Source organism: Lepisosteus oculatus, unplaced genomic scaffold (assembly GCF_040954835.1).
Source record: "Lepisosteus oculatus isolate fLepOcu1 unplaced genomic scaffold, fLepOcu1.hap2 HAP2_SCAFFOLD_40, whole genome shotgun sequence".
Lineage (NCBI taxonomy): Eukaryota > Metazoa > Chordata > Actinopteri > Semionotiformes > Lepisosteidae > Lepisosteus > Lepisosteus oculatus.
In genome coordinates, this window is record NW_027167934.1 from 1,972,272 (window position 1) to 1,987,500 (window position 15,229).

At 44.8% G+C, this 15,229-nt stretch overlaps 6 non-coding genes across 6 annotated transcripts; all 6 read left to right on the forward strand.

The window, feature by feature from the left end:
* Positions 1 to 9,842: 9,842 nt before the first annotated feature.
* trnas-aga (transfer RNA serine (anticodon AGA)) lies at positions 9,843 to 9,924 on the forward strand. The gene has a single exon. It is a non-coding gene; the product is annotated as a tRNA-Ser (tRNA).
* A 213-nt stretch (positions 9,925 to 10,137) lies between these two features.
* On the forward strand, positions 10,138 to 10,208 carry trnag-gcc (transfer RNA glycine (anticodon GCC)). Its single transcript has one exon. It is a non-coding gene; the product is annotated as a tRNA-Gly (tRNA).
* Positions 10,209 to 12,111: 1,903 nt separating this feature from the next.
* On the forward strand, positions 12,112 to 12,193 carry trnas-aga (transfer RNA serine (anticodon AGA)). Its single transcript has one exon. It is a non-coding gene; the product is annotated as a tRNA-Ser (tRNA).
* A 213-nt stretch (positions 12,194 to 12,406) lies between these two features.
* trnag-gcc (transfer RNA glycine (anticodon GCC)) lies at positions 12,407 to 12,477 on the forward strand. Its single transcript has one exon. It is a non-coding gene; the product is annotated as a tRNA-Gly (tRNA).
* Positions 12,478 to 14,368: 1,891 nt separating this feature from the next.
* trnas-aga (transfer RNA serine (anticodon AGA)) lies at positions 14,369 to 14,450 on the forward strand. The gene has a single exon. It is a non-coding gene; the product is annotated as a tRNA-Ser (tRNA).
* A 213-nt stretch (positions 14,451 to 14,663) lies between these two features.
* trnag-gcc (transfer RNA glycine (anticodon GCC)) lies at positions 14,664 to 14,734 on the forward strand. Its single transcript has one exon. It is a non-coding gene; the product is annotated as a tRNA-Gly (tRNA).
* Positions 14,735 to 15,229: the final 495 nt, after the last annotated feature.

The following is a 15,229-nucleotide window of genomic DNA, read 5'->3' on the forward strand; positions in this document are numbered from 1 at the left end:
TACATTTAATTTTGCTATGGCAACATTACATATTTGGCGTCCCTGAGCCGGTTTTCTTACATGTGAAAATAACATTTTAGCATCATATTATTACATACAGGTCTCTAGCTTCAACACAGTGATATATATATATACTCAGTGATTTATTGGTACATGCCCAGGTCAATAATCAGAATGAGGATTTATTTCCAGACGGGCTACAGGTAGTGTTGTGAAATACTTCAACACACTGGATCGCAGATTTAGACCCCCTGCACTCTTACTCCTTAAAAACCAAAGAAATGAAGATATGTAGCAATTACATTGCAACAGGGCTGACAGTGACTTAATGCTTATACTAGTGGACTTCTGGTACCTTTAGGGTACGGTGTTCCCTGAAGGGCTCTCAAACCCCGCATTTCAGATGCCTAGCTGTTTCGCTGATGTGTTGCACCTCAGAATCACTTTTAAACCTTACCTCTGGTATCTTTAATCCCTATTGCTCAACGCATGGTGAAAGTATTGCATAAATGTGTCTGAAAATGAGCAATGGGCACCTGAGAGACTCATTTGCCTGTTTCACAAATGATCATATTTGACTAGAGATTCTGTTTGGGATTCAGTTGTGCATTCTGACAGCAATCGCTTTCAAAAAACGATACATTCTGGATGAGGTCAAGGTGCAGGAACACTGTATTTAGGATGTGTTTGCACTTATTCTGTGTCTCTAGCTTCAACACAGCGATATATGTATATGCTCACTGATTTTTTGGTACATGCCCAGGGCAATAATCATTATGAGGATTTATTTCCATATGTGCTAGAGGTAGTGTTGTGAAATTCTTCAACACACTGGATCGCAGGTTTAAACCCCCTGCACTCTTACTCCTTAAATACCAACAAATGCAGATATGTAGCAATCATATTGTAGCGGACACTCATTTGCCTGTTTCACAAATGATCATATTTTACTAGAGATTCTGTTTGGGATACGGATGTGCATTCTGACAACAATCTCTTTCAAAAAATGATTTTACCTTATCGCAGCTTTGCCCTTCTTGCCTCTTTGGAAAATATCTCCATCTTGTGGTCGTTGTTGGTAATGTCTAGACAATATCTCCATCTTGTGGTCGTTGTTGGTAATGTCTTCTTATGCCCTTTTTTATTTTAATTCTCTATTAGTTGATTCTAGTATCTCTACAATGGAGCTGAAAATTTTCCAGAAAGTGGTTGCAAGCCCGATATCATGCGAAGAAACTTCAGGATTCGGGGATCAGTCAATGGATTTTCTTCAAAGTTGGATTTTTGCACTCTGTGGACCAAGAGATGTTGTTCTATAATGTTTTTTTTTTCAAATTTAAAAATATCATTTTTTCATGGAGCTTTGAATGGGATGGATTCACCCTCCTTTAGCCAGGACAGAGCTCCAGGAGCCTGGGTAGGATTCTAGCTTTCTCCCCTTGCAGGCACCTGGCACAGAAGACAATATTTTTTTCCTTAAAATCTTTTTTTTTGTGTTCCTTGTTGTTCCAAACTTAATTTTAATCACTTTTAATTAGAGATTTTATTAAAAATAGTGCAATAAATGACTAATTTCACAAAAATTAATGTAATATAAAACGGATGTTTTCAACTTTATTGTAGTGTTTTAGAAACTAATATGTCTTCCAAAATGGTTGTTTTTCACTCCTATGAATGAAAACTGTTGTTATATGATGTTTTTTTTTTCAAATTTTAAATGATCATTTTTTCATGGAGCTTTGAAGGGGATGGATTCACCCTCCTTTAGCCAGGACAGAACTCCAGGAGCCTGGGTAGGATTCTAGCTTTCTCCCCTTGCAGGCACCTGGCACAGAAGACATCATTTTTTTCCTTAAAATCTTTTTTTTTTGTGTTCCTTGTTGCTCCAAACTTAATTCTATTCACTTTTAATTAGAGATTATATTAAAAATAGTGCAATAAATGACTAATTTCACTAAAAATACTAAAAGTAATATAAAACGGATGTTTTTAACTTTATTGTAGTGTTTTAGAAACTAATATGTCTTCAAAAATGGTTATTTTTCACTCCTAGGAATGAAAGCTGTTGTTATATGATGTTTATTTTCAAATTTTGAAAAAGCAAAGGATTCTAGCTTTCTCCCCTTGCAGGCATCGGACACAGAGAACCTCATGGTTTTCCTAAAAATCATTTTTTATGTTCCCTGGTGTTCCAAACTTAGTTTTAATCAATTTTAATTTGTTATGTTACAAACAGGGTAATAAAGTCTTAATTGGACTATAACTAATGTCATATTGTCTGCTACAAAACTGATATTTTCAGCTCTATTGTAGAGATTCTAGAATCAACTAATAAAGAATTGAAATAAAAAAGGGCATAAGAAGACATTACCAACAACGACCACATGATGGAGATATTGTCTAGACATTACCAACAACGACCACAAGATGGAGATATTGTCTAAACATTACCAACAACGACCACAAGATGGAGATATTTTCCAAAGAGGCAAGAGGGGCAAAGCTGCGATAAGGTAAAATCATTTTTTGAAAGAGATTGTTGTCAGAATGCACATCCGTATCCCAAACAGAATCTCTAGTAAAATATGATCATTTGTGAAACAGGCAAATGAGTGTCCGCTACAATATGATTGCTACATATCTGCATTTGTTGGTATTTAAGGAGTAAGAGTGCAGGTTTAAACCTGCGATCCAGTGTGTTGAAGAATTTCACAACACTACCTCTAGCACATATGGAAATAAATCCTCATAATGATTATTGCCCTGGGCATGTACCAAAAAATCAGTGAGCATATATATATATATATCACTGGGTTGAAGCTAGAAACACAGAATAACTGCAAACACATCCTAAATACAGTGTTCCAGCACCTTTGACCTCATCCAGAACGTATCATTTCTTGAAAGGGATTGCTGTCCGAATGCACATCTGAATCCCAAACAGAATCTCTAGTAAAATACGATCATTTGTGAAACAGGCAAATGACTGTCTCAGGGACCCATTTCTCATTGTCAGACACATGTATGCAATGCTTTCACTGTGCATTGAGCAATAGGGATCAAAAACAGAATGGAAACAGACATGGAAACCAACAAGGATGGGATTTGAACCCATGCGTGCAAAGCACAATGAACTAGCAATCCATCGCCTTAACCACTCGGCCACCTCGTCAACAAAACTGGGCTGTCCCAACTGGGTTGGCGCGCTCCAGATGATCTTTTTCTTTTTTTTCCCTCGTACTCGAGGGTCATTTTCCTGTTCCACATGCGATTTCAAAATTTTCCTTGGGAGATGTCAAGCCAGCAAGCCACTGCTGTGGTTCAGTGGCCAGCGTGGAGTTCAGTGGCCCTGTTGTACACAGAAAGCACATTGAGCTCCTTGGACATGAAAAGTTCCAGATAAAAGCCATTTGTCATCCTTTCTCTTGGTGTCGATGTTGCCATTGTATGTAAAGGTGGCAACTTGCTCAGCGAGCAGGCGGAGCACACACCGAATGCAGATGTGTCTGAGTGGTGTGTCCAAATGGCTGCAAAAGGACAGCACTCCCGGGGCGCTGTGGCTTAGTTGGTTAAAGCGCCTGTCTAGTAAACAGGAGACCCTGGGTCTGAATCCCAGTGGATAACCGCCTATGGCTAGACTTAATTAAATGCAAGTATTCATTTCCTGTCTTTAACACGACTTGTTTTTCTTAAAATGGATGCAACTTGCAAAACATGAAATACAAACCTTGCTAATCAGCGCTAGCAGCTGGCAAAAAAAAAAGAAGTCAGCAATGTTTTTTTTCTTTAACCTTAACCCTGCTAATGGAGAAGAGTTAAACGACCGAGTCTATGCAGCTTAAACGGTGCGCACGTCGGGTTCTTAGCTGAAAGGGTGGTAAATCACGCTCACCCCAGTCCTTAATCTTTTAAAGAGGATACAAAATTGAACCTAGTCGCCACATCACATACATCCTGTTCAATGATAAAAAGGTAACATCTATCCTCGCTCCAGAGTAAATCTCACGTTGAGGGCATATTTTTTTTTCACTTTACCGTGAATCGGGCTCGGCTGCACAGAGGAGAGAGCAGAGCAATGAGGTCACGGGGACAGGGGAGTCACACGCTGGCGGTTTGAATACGCGGAAGATCACTGAGGGATCCACAGTATGTGGACCCTCCGTGCGCAATCAGTCCGCACTCCGGACTCTGAATCCTGCCATCCGAGTTAAGATCTCGGCAGAACCTGAAGCGCAGTTCCTTCTTAAAACGTAATCTGGTGAGCATTTCTAGAATCGTACTTGTATAGATGCAGCCTTTAATGTGTTGCTAGGTTAAAATTGATGACTTCTTGTATTTCAGTAGGCAACTGCCCTCTTGATTTCAGATTGAATTTCTTTATTACAGGGGCGCTTTTATGATGACAGAGTCATGTTCAGGTACTTTGCTTGATGGAGGAAGCTCATTTCGGACTCTGTAATCTGCTCACCTGGAAAGGTCTGCTGTACTACTACAAGAGAGAAGTAGAGTCTGGAAGAAGGGACAATTTTATGATGCTTTGGAAGGTAGTTTTTTTTTTCTTTGAAATCGAAATGAATCAGAATATCAGAGCAAAAGACAAACTCTTGGTTTGGTTTAAAGAGATATGGTTTTAAAACAGACAAAATGTAGAAAACAGGTGTTTCTCACTTTTGGAAAAGAATGGACCGGGGGTATTTTACTAGTTGCAGTGCTGAGCTCACCGGGTTGCAGTCCTGCAGTGTTGCACCAGGGTCAGTGGTGCAATGGATAACACATCTGACTACGGATCAGGAGATTGTAGGTTCGACTTCTGCCTGGCTCGGGTCGTTTTTAAACGCATCAGGCTACTCCCTAAGTAGCCTGTGCTACTTACTGTATTGTAATCGTACCCAGTAAGAGATTTCCTTCATGTAAATGAACTGCACCTGACAGCTTTAGAAAAACACCTGGGCTCAGTACGGTGCTGAGAGCTCAGCGTTGCTGTTGTTCTAATTAGCACGCACTGCATCGGCTATGAACCCGAACTTTTCAATTATTCCGATCAGTAAGTCAACACGTAGTCCACATGAAAGGTAGAAATATTCTCTTGTCTGTCTCTTGTTTGTATAGAACTGAATGTCCCTGACAATGTACTGTTAGTTTTAATTGAAGAACGGCATTTGTGTTCAAATATACCAGACAAGTTTACGTAACTGCTCATGCGACACTCAGTTGTAATTAGTCAAGAAATAAAGTCGAACAACAGCTGCGGGTTTGATTCTGAACGTATGAGATTGCAGCGCCTTTTACTTCCATTGACAAATGATAGAGATTCGAAGAGAGATCCTTCAGACCAACAAGCAAACCCACGGCTATTTCGGTTTTCTATCTAGGCAACGTTGGTGTCTGCAATAGCATACATGAAAGCGTGATGCAATTTCTGTGGCTACATTTGTTGCACATCATGCACAGTAAGAGTATTTCTAACACCAAATAAAAAGTCAACAATTAGCGATCACGCCTTCTCCTCAGTTAACCCACTGAAACCCTTGCTGTTAACAGTTCTTTAATGCGTGCTTTACGAGCACCTACATATCGTGTCGGTTCTTTCAGCTTTATTCATTAGGTTTTCAAAGGCATAAGTAGAGCACCAGAGGTGCGAACGCAGAATGTGTGGTAATCTGAAGAACTGCTTTCCATGGCAGCGGGTCCAAGCGATTTAGCATTTTTATAGTACCGGGAAAGGAGAAGCGGCACTTTGCCTTTGCCGCGCAGGCACAAGGCGACGTGCGGCAGACGCCGGAGTCGGCAAGTTCCGAACCTGCGCGGGGAAGCCCCAACGCATTTCGAGTCCATCGCCTTAACCACTCGGCCATGACAAAAGCGAGCTCGCTGCCGCCGCATTCCTCCTATGATCTAACACGGAGTGCGAAGTCGCTGCGGAAAACTTTTTAAAGTCGCTCTCCGTTAAAAAAAAAAATACCTTTCACAAGATTCGTGCCGGCAGACAGACACGCCTCAGAGGGTTTAAGGCTGGCTTCACGTTCAAATGATAAAGTCCCCCAGTCCGGATGTCAAAATGCAACTTTGGCAGACAGAAAAAACATCAACAAACCACAAATGTGGAAAAGGATTTTACAAGCTGCACCACACTGCACTTTCCAAAGCATTTACATTCGTGTTAGACGCAGGAATTGCCTTTGATTAGCGCGCTTACGAACGCCATGGAAAACGAAACAAAACTAAAGCCCTCAGCTCCTGCACTTGATTATAATGCCGTTACGTGTCGAAGCAGGAATTTACGTCATCCTACCACTGCAACACGGGGAATAGAGGGAAATGAGAACAATCTACGAATTGTCTCTAAACAGTCCCTACAGTTGTAAGACGCCTGGAAGCGTGCACCCCCATCATTAATCTTTGCGCATCTGTGCAAGGTAAACTCTGGAGCAGTCTCTGAAACGGCTCAAAGGAAACACGTGATTGATTCCATGTGCATCTGGGGTTCATTTCTTATTTACATTTAATTCAAGGGAAAGGCTTGGGTCAGTTTCAGACGGCCTCCAACAGCGAGATTCAAGCGCCCCACCTTCAGCCCAATCTGCGCCGCCAGAACGCCAATGGCTCCTCTGGTCTCCGGGGTGCGGTTGTGACTCCGTAACCTAAAGTGTTGGTGGCAGACAAATGGAGACTAACAGGTGATGTCCTAGGACATGACTACATTGTGACACTCGGTGGGGATGGTGACCATTGCTTGGAAAAGAGTGCAAGGCCCCTTTAGAAAAACATTTTGTTAACAGGCATTCTGCCTCAGCCTAAACACCTATAGCTTGCAAAGCACATGCTATTAGACAGGCACCTCTGCAAGACCTTAAGAGTCTCTTAAACTAGTGATAGAAAGGTGTTCCCAATAGGCGATGTTCGGCTTTCAAATCATCTCTCCGTGGAAGCGCCGAGATGCAGCTGTTTAAGGCTTAGAAGCAGCTGACTGTTTCACTACCTAGCTGATCACTGTCAGTCAGGGAGCTCAGAGGTGAAAAGCCTGTCTGAGAGACAATTCGTCGTCGATCAGTTCAATATGTTCCGTACCAGCTCGGCGCACCCGAGATCATCTTGGTAGCCGTGTAGCTCAGATGAGTGAGAGCGTGTGTGTGTGTACCACCGTGATTGGATGCCGGTCCTTCTCAGGTCACAGTAAACCTTCTGCTGCCTAACTTCCCTAATTTTGGGGATCCCTTTGAAAAAGCAAAGGAAAAAAAAAACTGGCTCTCATCAGCGTGATTGACTCTCCCCGGTGTGCCCCAGTGGCCTAATGGCTAAGACACTGGCCTCCTAAAACAGCGATTGTGGGTTTGAGTCCCATCTGGGGTGCTCCTGTCCCATTTTGAGCGTACAAATGTCCTTGTGATTTGCAAAGCTACAACCCCACCTTACTCAGTGAGCGTCTCTGCTTTTCTCTCACATACAGTTGGGAGAAAAACTTTTGTAAACAGCCCTTCGGAATGATGTGGATTTCTGCATGAATGGCTCCTAACATGTGATCTTATCTTTATCTAAGTCATAATAATTAATAAAGAGAGTCTGATTTCACAAACAACACACGCCCAACATTTGACATTGCTGTTTCTTTATTGACCAAATGGTTTAAACAATCAAGGTCATTGATGGAAAAAGTATGTGAACCCTTATATTAAGGAGCTAGTGGAACCTCCTTTATGACAAAAACCTCAATCCCCACTTTCTGTAGCGGCTGGTCAGACCTGAGCAGCGGTTAGGAAGTATTTTGGCCTATTCCTCTATGCAAAACTGTTTCAGTTCATGTATATTTTTGGGATGTCTTGCGCTGAACGGCCTGCTTCAGATCACGCCACAGTACTTCAATGGGATTGGGGTCAGGACTCTTACTTGGCCATCCCAAAATACGGAATTTCTTCTGTTTCAGCCACTCTGTTGTTGATGTACTCCTTTGTTTTTGTCATGCTGCATGACCCAGCGTCTTTCGAGTTTTAGATCACAGGCAGACACCCTGACATTCTGCTGTAGAATTTCCTGATACATCTTGGAATTCATCGGTCCCTCGATGATTGCAAGCCGTACAGCCTCCGCCATGCTTCCCAGGTGGGATGAGGTTTTGGAGTTGGTATGCAGTGTTTTGTTATCTCCAAACATAACGCTGTGCACATTTACCAACAAGTTCAACTTTTGTCACGTCTGTCCACAGAACATTGTTCCAGGAGTTGCTGTGGAACATCCATGTGGTCTTTAGCAAACTTGAGAGGGGCAGTGGTGGTTTTTTTTGGGGGGAGAGCAGTGGTTTCCTCCGTGGTGACCTCGCATGATCACCACTCAGATTTCTGTTCAGATTTCTTCTTTTGGTGGACTCATGGACACAGACGTAAGACAAAGTCAACCACCTGTTCGCTAGATCCCATACCCACTCAGCTAGTCAAAGATTCCCTCGAAGGACTGGCAGGACCTATAATTAGTATGATGAATGCATCGCTTGCGTCAGGCGTTGTACCTGATCAATTTAAGGTAGCGGTTGTTAGACCGCTCCTTAAGAAGTCAAATTTGGATCCACAAGTTCTTAACAACTACAGGCCTGTCTCAAAGGTCCCATTTCAATCTAAAAGTTTTGAGAGAATAGTTGTTGCCCAACGTCAATCGTATCTGGATTCAAATAATATACTTGAGAAATTTCAGTCTGGTTTCTGAAACAGCATTAACAAGAGCCTTAAATGATATTCTCTTAGCTACTGATGCGCAGAATGCAACAGTGCTAGGTTGCAACAGTGCTAGGAATGCAAACGTTAGGTTGCGCTTCTTCATGCTGCATGGTCGGCATGAGTGGAGCTTTTTAAACGTCTGTACTTAGTGCGCCTCATAAGAAATCGTTTGTCCCCGTTCAAAAGAGATTGTGCGATGTCCTGCAGCGTTCGCAAAGCAAACCTTTGACAGTTTGAAAAGAGGAATTTATTCTGCTTCTTGTGCGTGCAGTAGTTACAAAGTTGAACGTCTTTACACGATCTGCTGCAGTTTTCAGTGGGCGGGCTTTGTCAGATGGCTTGGAAAAACGCACTGTGTTTCGGCTCGGGAAACATCATGAGCAGTGTCCTGCATGTTTTCTGTGTATAGCTGTCTTTTAACGCATACAAAATTCATTCGAAATCATTGATTTCTCCAATTAACAAAGGTCCCTTAAAGGATGAGTCAAAGTAACGTCTAATCGGATTAGTTTCCTTAGAGCTGGTTTAGAGTTTGCTCAAGAGTTTACCTTTCACAGATGCGCAAAGAAGAATGTTGGCGGTGCACGCTTCAAGGCGCCTTACAGCTGTAGGGAGTGATTCGAGACGATTCGTGGCGTGTGCTCGTTCCCATATACCGTACACCGCGGGGTGCAGTGTTAGGATGACGTATAATACCGCTTGGGCAAGTAACGGCGTTATACGCAAGTGCGGGACGTGAGGGTTTTCGTTTGTTCGTTTTGTTTTGCTCTGCTTTGCTTTGTTTTGCTTTCCATCGCGTTGGTAAGAGCGTAAATAAAAAGGCGATTCCTGCGTCTACCACTAATGTAAGAGCTATTTCAAGTGCGACGTGGTGCGGCTTTTCAAATGCTTGTGGGCATTTCTCTGTTGTTGATTCTTTTTTTGTGTGTAACAAAGTGGCATTTTCATGTCCGGACGGGGAGACTTTATCATTCCGACATGAAGCCACCCTTAAGTCCTCTGAGGCGTGTCTGTCTGCAAGGCTTGTATTTTGGAAATGTTTTTTTGAAACGGAGAACGACTTTGAAATAGGCTTCCGCCGGCGCCTCGCGATCCAGGTAAGATTGTAGCAAGAACGCAGCGGCAGTGGGGCTTGCTGTAGTCGTGGCCGAGTGGTTAAGGCGATGGACTAGAAATCCATTGGGGTCTCCCCGCGCAGGTTCGAATCCTGCCGACTACGTTATCCGCCTCCAGGCGGTGTGTTTCGGCGCAAGCAAAGAAGCGCGCCTCTTTGCTGTTCCTGGTGGTTTTAAAACGCCCAATCGCTTGTACCCGCTGCCTTGGAAATAAGTTCTTCAGCGTCCGTGAATGGCATTTTGCAGCTGGAAGCAGATGTCGACGCGTTTTGCACAGAGCACCAAAAAAGCGTCTTTTTTGAAGGCCCAGGCACTGAGCATTGGTGGTTCAGTGGTAGAATTCTCGCCTGCCACGCGGGAGGCTCGGGTTCGATTCCCGGCCAATGCAGTGGCTTTTGCAGCGAGCGGCTCCATCACTTGCATCCCCTTGCAACTCGCAACTCAAAAAACCCACTGAAGCTAAGCAGGTGTGAGCCAGGTCAGTACCCGGATGAGGGTGAGCTACAGGGGAAAACAAAGCTTCCAGCTGGAAGCGGTGTTAATAGTGCCGGCGGTGGGGCGCTCACCCTGAGGTCTGTGCGGGTCCCAATGCCCCAGTATAGTGACGGAGATGCTGTGTTGTAAAAGGGCGCTGTCTTTTGGATGAGATGTAAAACCGAGGTCACAGCGCTCTGTGGTCATTCAAAATGACCACCAAAACCTTTGACAAAAGCTCTTGGTAATTGATGGTCTTCAATAATGCTTCTCCTTTAGGTACATTTTAAATCAGCTGAAAAATGCTGTGAAATGGGGGGGCACTTCAGGCCAGTGTAGGATTTGGGTTACAAGAACCATGAAACTGCACGAGAAAGCCCGTACACTGAATTACACGGCTTTCTATTCAAAGGAGGACAAAAGAAATTCCCTGAGTTCGATTTTTTGCAGCACAGAGAGGAGCACTGTTGTGAGGCCGGTTAGCTCAGTTGGTTCGAGCGTGGTGCTAATAACGCCAAGGTCACGGGTTCGAGCCCCGTACTGCCCAGGTCCTTTTCTCCTCTCTTACCAAAGCTGTTAGTTTCCTTTCCGTGGTGAGAGGGGTTGTCATGCAACGCTGCCACATAGTGCCAACAGACAAGAGTGTTGCGGGAGAAGAGAAAAGTGTTTGAAGATTTAAGAGTGTCTTAGGTGGAGCCAAAATCAAGTGTCACAAATACAAGTGGGAGGATTTCCAATGTTTAATATGGTAAAAATAAGCGGAAGTTATCTGCCGGTCCGGCACAGTCTGCCATGCTTTTGTCATATACTGTAAAGTGGTGTCGAACTGGGTGTCGAACTGGAGCCTCACCATTTGCATATGTGAGGCTCCAGTTATACATCGAGTGTCACATTAAATGACAAAAATGAAGAGAGTTAAAGCAGCTGGAGAGGTTTTCTTACAACTTTTGAGCTGACACAGTTTTGGAAAATGTTTCCTTCACGCTGCACTGTACAACATAGGCAGCCAAGAGTCTCCAAAACAAAACAGAATTGACAGATAGGAGAAAATTCCCACTCATCCTGAAGTTCCCAAAATCCAGCACTGAGCGTAAACAAAGTGTCTAAGTAGCGTGGGAATGCTAACCCTAACCCTAGCTGGAGTTTGAGCAATCCAGCACTGAGCGTAAAAAGATGAGTCAAAGTAACGTCTAATCGGATTAGTTTCCTTAGAGCTGGTTCAGAGTCTGCTCAAGAGTTTACCTTTCACACATGCGCAAAGAAGAATGTTGGGGGTGCACGCTTCAAGGCGCCTTACAGCTGTAGGGAGTGATTCGAGACGATTCGTGGCGTGTGCTCGTTCCCATATACCGTACGCCCCGGGGTGCAGTGCTAGGATGATGTACAATACCGCTTGGGCACGTAACGGCGTTATATGCAAGGTTTTCGTTTGTTCGTTTTGTTTTGCTCTGCTTTGCTTTGTTTTGCTTTCCATCGCGTTGGTAAGAGCGTAAATAAAAAGGCGATTCCTGCGTCTACCACTAATGTAAGAGCTATTTCAAGTGCGACGTGGTGCGGCTTTTCAAATGCTTGTGGGCATTTCTCTGTTGTTGATTCTTTTTTTGTGTGTAACAAAGTGGCATTTTCATGTCCGGACGGGGAGACTTTATCATTCCGACATGAAGCCACCCTTAAGTCCTCTGAGGCGTGTCTGTCTGCAAGGCTTGTATTTTGGAAATGTTTTTTTGAAACGGAGAACGACTTTGAAATAGGCTTCCGCCGGCGCCTCGCGATCCAGGTAAGATTGTAGCAAGAACGCAGCGGCAGTGGGGCTTGCTGTAGTCGTGGCCGAGTGGTTAAGGCGATGGACTAGAAATCCATTGGGGTCTCCCCGCGCAGGTTCGAATCCTGCCGACTACGTTATCCGCCTCCAGTCGGTGTGTTTCGGCGCAAGCAAAGAAGCGCGCCTCTTTGCTGTTCCTGGTGGTTTTAAAACGCCCAATCGCTTGTACCCGCTGCCTTGGAAATAAGTTCTTCAACGTCCGCGAATGGCATTTTGCAGCTGGAAGCAGATGTCGACGCGTTTTGCACAGAGCACCAAAAAAGCGTCTTTTTTGAAGGCCCAGGCACTGAGCATTGGTGGTTCAGTGGTAGAATTCTCGCCTGCCACGCGGGAGGCTCGGGTTCGATTCCCGGCCAATGCAGTGGCTTTTGCAGCGAGCGGCTCCATCACTTGCATCCCCTTGCAACTCGCAACTCAAAAAACCCACTGAAGCTAAGCAGGTGTGAGCCAGGTCAGTACCCGGATGAGGGTGAGCTACAGGGGAAAACAAAGCTTCCAGCTGGAAGCGGTGTTAATGGTGCCGGCGGTGGGGCGCTCACCCTGAGGTCTGTGCGGGTCCCAATGCCCCAGTATAGTGACGGAGATGCTGTGTTGTAAAAGGGCGCTGTCTTTTGGATGAGATGTAAAACCGAGGTCACAGCGCTCTGTGGTCATTCAAAATGACCACCAAAACCTTTGACAAAAGCTCTTGGTAATTGATGGTCTTCAATAATGCTTCTCCTTTAGGTACATTTTAAATCAGCTGAAAAATGCTGTGAAATGGGGGGGCACTTCAGGCCAGTGTAGGATTTGGGTTACAAGAACCATGAAACTGCACGAGAAAGCCCGTACACTGAATTACAAGGCTTTCTATTCAAAGGAGGACAAAAGAAATTCCCTGAGTTCGATTTTTTGCAGCACAGAGAGGAGCACTGTTGTGAGGCCGGTTAGCTCAGTTGGTTCGAGCGTGGTGCTAATAACGCCGAGGTCACGGGTTCGAGCCCCATACTGGCCAGGTCCTTTTCTCCTCTCTTACCAAAGCTGTTAGTTTCCTTTCCGTGGTGAGAGGGGTTGTCATGCAACGCTGCCACATAGTGCCGACAGACAAGAGTGTTGCGGGAGAAGAGAAAAGTGTTTGAAGATTTAAGAGTGTCTTAGGTGGAGCCAAAATCAAGTGTCACAAATACAAGTGGGAGGATTTCCAATGTTTAATATGGTAAAAATAAGCGGAAGTTATCTGCCGGTCCGGCACAGTCTGCCATGCTTTTGTCATATACTGTAAAGTGGTGTCGAACTGGAGCCTCACCATTTGCATATGTGAGGCTCCAGTTATACATCGAGTGTCACATTAAATGACAAAAATGAAGAGAGTTAAAGCAGCTGGAGAGGTTTTCTTACAACTTTTGAGCTGACACAGTTTTGGAAAATGTTTCCTTCACGCTGCACTGTACAACATAGGCAGCCAAGAGTCTCCAAAACAAAACAGAATTGACAGATAGGAGAAAATTCCCACTCATCCTGAAGTTCCCAAAATCCAGCACTGAGCGTAAACAAAGTGTCTAAGTAGCGTGGGAATGCTAACCCTAACCCTAGCTGGAGTTTGAGCAATCCAGCACTGAGCGTAAAAAGATGAGTCAAAGTAACGTCTAATCGGATTAGTTTCCTTAGAGCTGGTTCAGAGTCTGCTCAAGAGTTTACCTTTCACACATGCGCAAAGAAGAATGTTGGGGGTGCACGCTTCAAGGCGCCTTACAGCTGTAGGGAGTGATTCGAGACAATTCGTGGCGTGTGCTCGTTCCCATATACCGTACGCCCCGGGGTGCAGTGCTAGGATGATGTACAATACCGCTTGGGCACGTAACGGCGTTATACGCAAGGTTTTCGTTTGTTCGTTTTGTTTTGCTCTGCTTTGCTTTGTTTTGCTTTCCATCGCGTTGGTAAGAGCGTAAATAAAAAGGCGATTCCTGCGTCTACCACTAATGTAAGAGCTATTTCAAGTGCGACGTGGTGCGGCTTTTCAAATGCTTGTGGGCATTTCTCTGTTGTTGATTCTTTTTTTGTGTGTAACAAAGTGGCATTTTCATGTCCGGACGGGGAGACTTTATCATTCCGACATGAAGCCACCCTTAAGTCCTCTGAGGCGTGTCTGTCTGCAAGGCTTGTATTTTGGAAATGTTTTTTTGAAACGGAGAACGACTTTGAAATAGGCTTCCGCCGGCGCCTCGCGATCCAGGTAAGATTGTAGCAAGAACGCAGCGGCAGTGGGGCTTGCTGTAGTCGTGGCCGAGTGGTTAAGGCGATGGACTAGAAATCCATTGGGGTCTCCCCGCGCAGGTTCGAATCCTGCCGACTACGTTATCCGCCTCCAGGCGGTGTGTTTCGGCGCAAGCAAAGAAGCGCGCCTCTTTGCTGTTCCTGGTGGTTTTAAAACGCCCAATCGCTTGTACCCGCTGCCTTGGAAATAAGTTCTTCAGCGTCCGCGAATGGCATTTTGCAGCTGGAAGCAGATGTCGACGCGTTTTGCACAGAGCACCAAAAAAGCGTCTTTTTTGAAGGCCCAGGCACTGAGCATTGGTGGTTCAGTGGTAGAATTCTCGCCTGCCACGCGGGAGGCTCGGGTTCGATTCCCGGCCAATGCAGTGGCTTTTGCAGCGAGCGGCTCCATCACTTGCATCCCCTTGCAACTCGCAACTCAAAAAACCCACTGAAGCTAAGCAGGTGTGAGCCAGGTCAGTACCCGGATGAGAGTGAGCTACAGGGGAAAACAAAGCTTCCAGCTGGAAGCGGTGTCAATGGTGCCGGCGGTGGGGCGCTCACCCTGAGGTCTGTGCGGGTCCCAATGCCCCAGTATAGTGACGGAGATGCTGTGTTGTAAAAGGGCGCTGTCTTTTGGATGAGATGTAAAACCGAGGTCACAGCGCTCTGTGGTCATTCAAAATGACCACCAAAACCTTTGACAAAAGCTCTTGGTCATTGATGGTCTTCAATAATGCTTCTCCTTTAGGTACATTTTAAATCAGCTGAAAAATGCTGTGAAATGGGGGGGCACTTCAGGCCAGTGTAGGATTTGGGTTACAAGAACCATGAAACTGCACGAGAAAGCCCGTACACTGAATTACACGGCTTTCTATTCA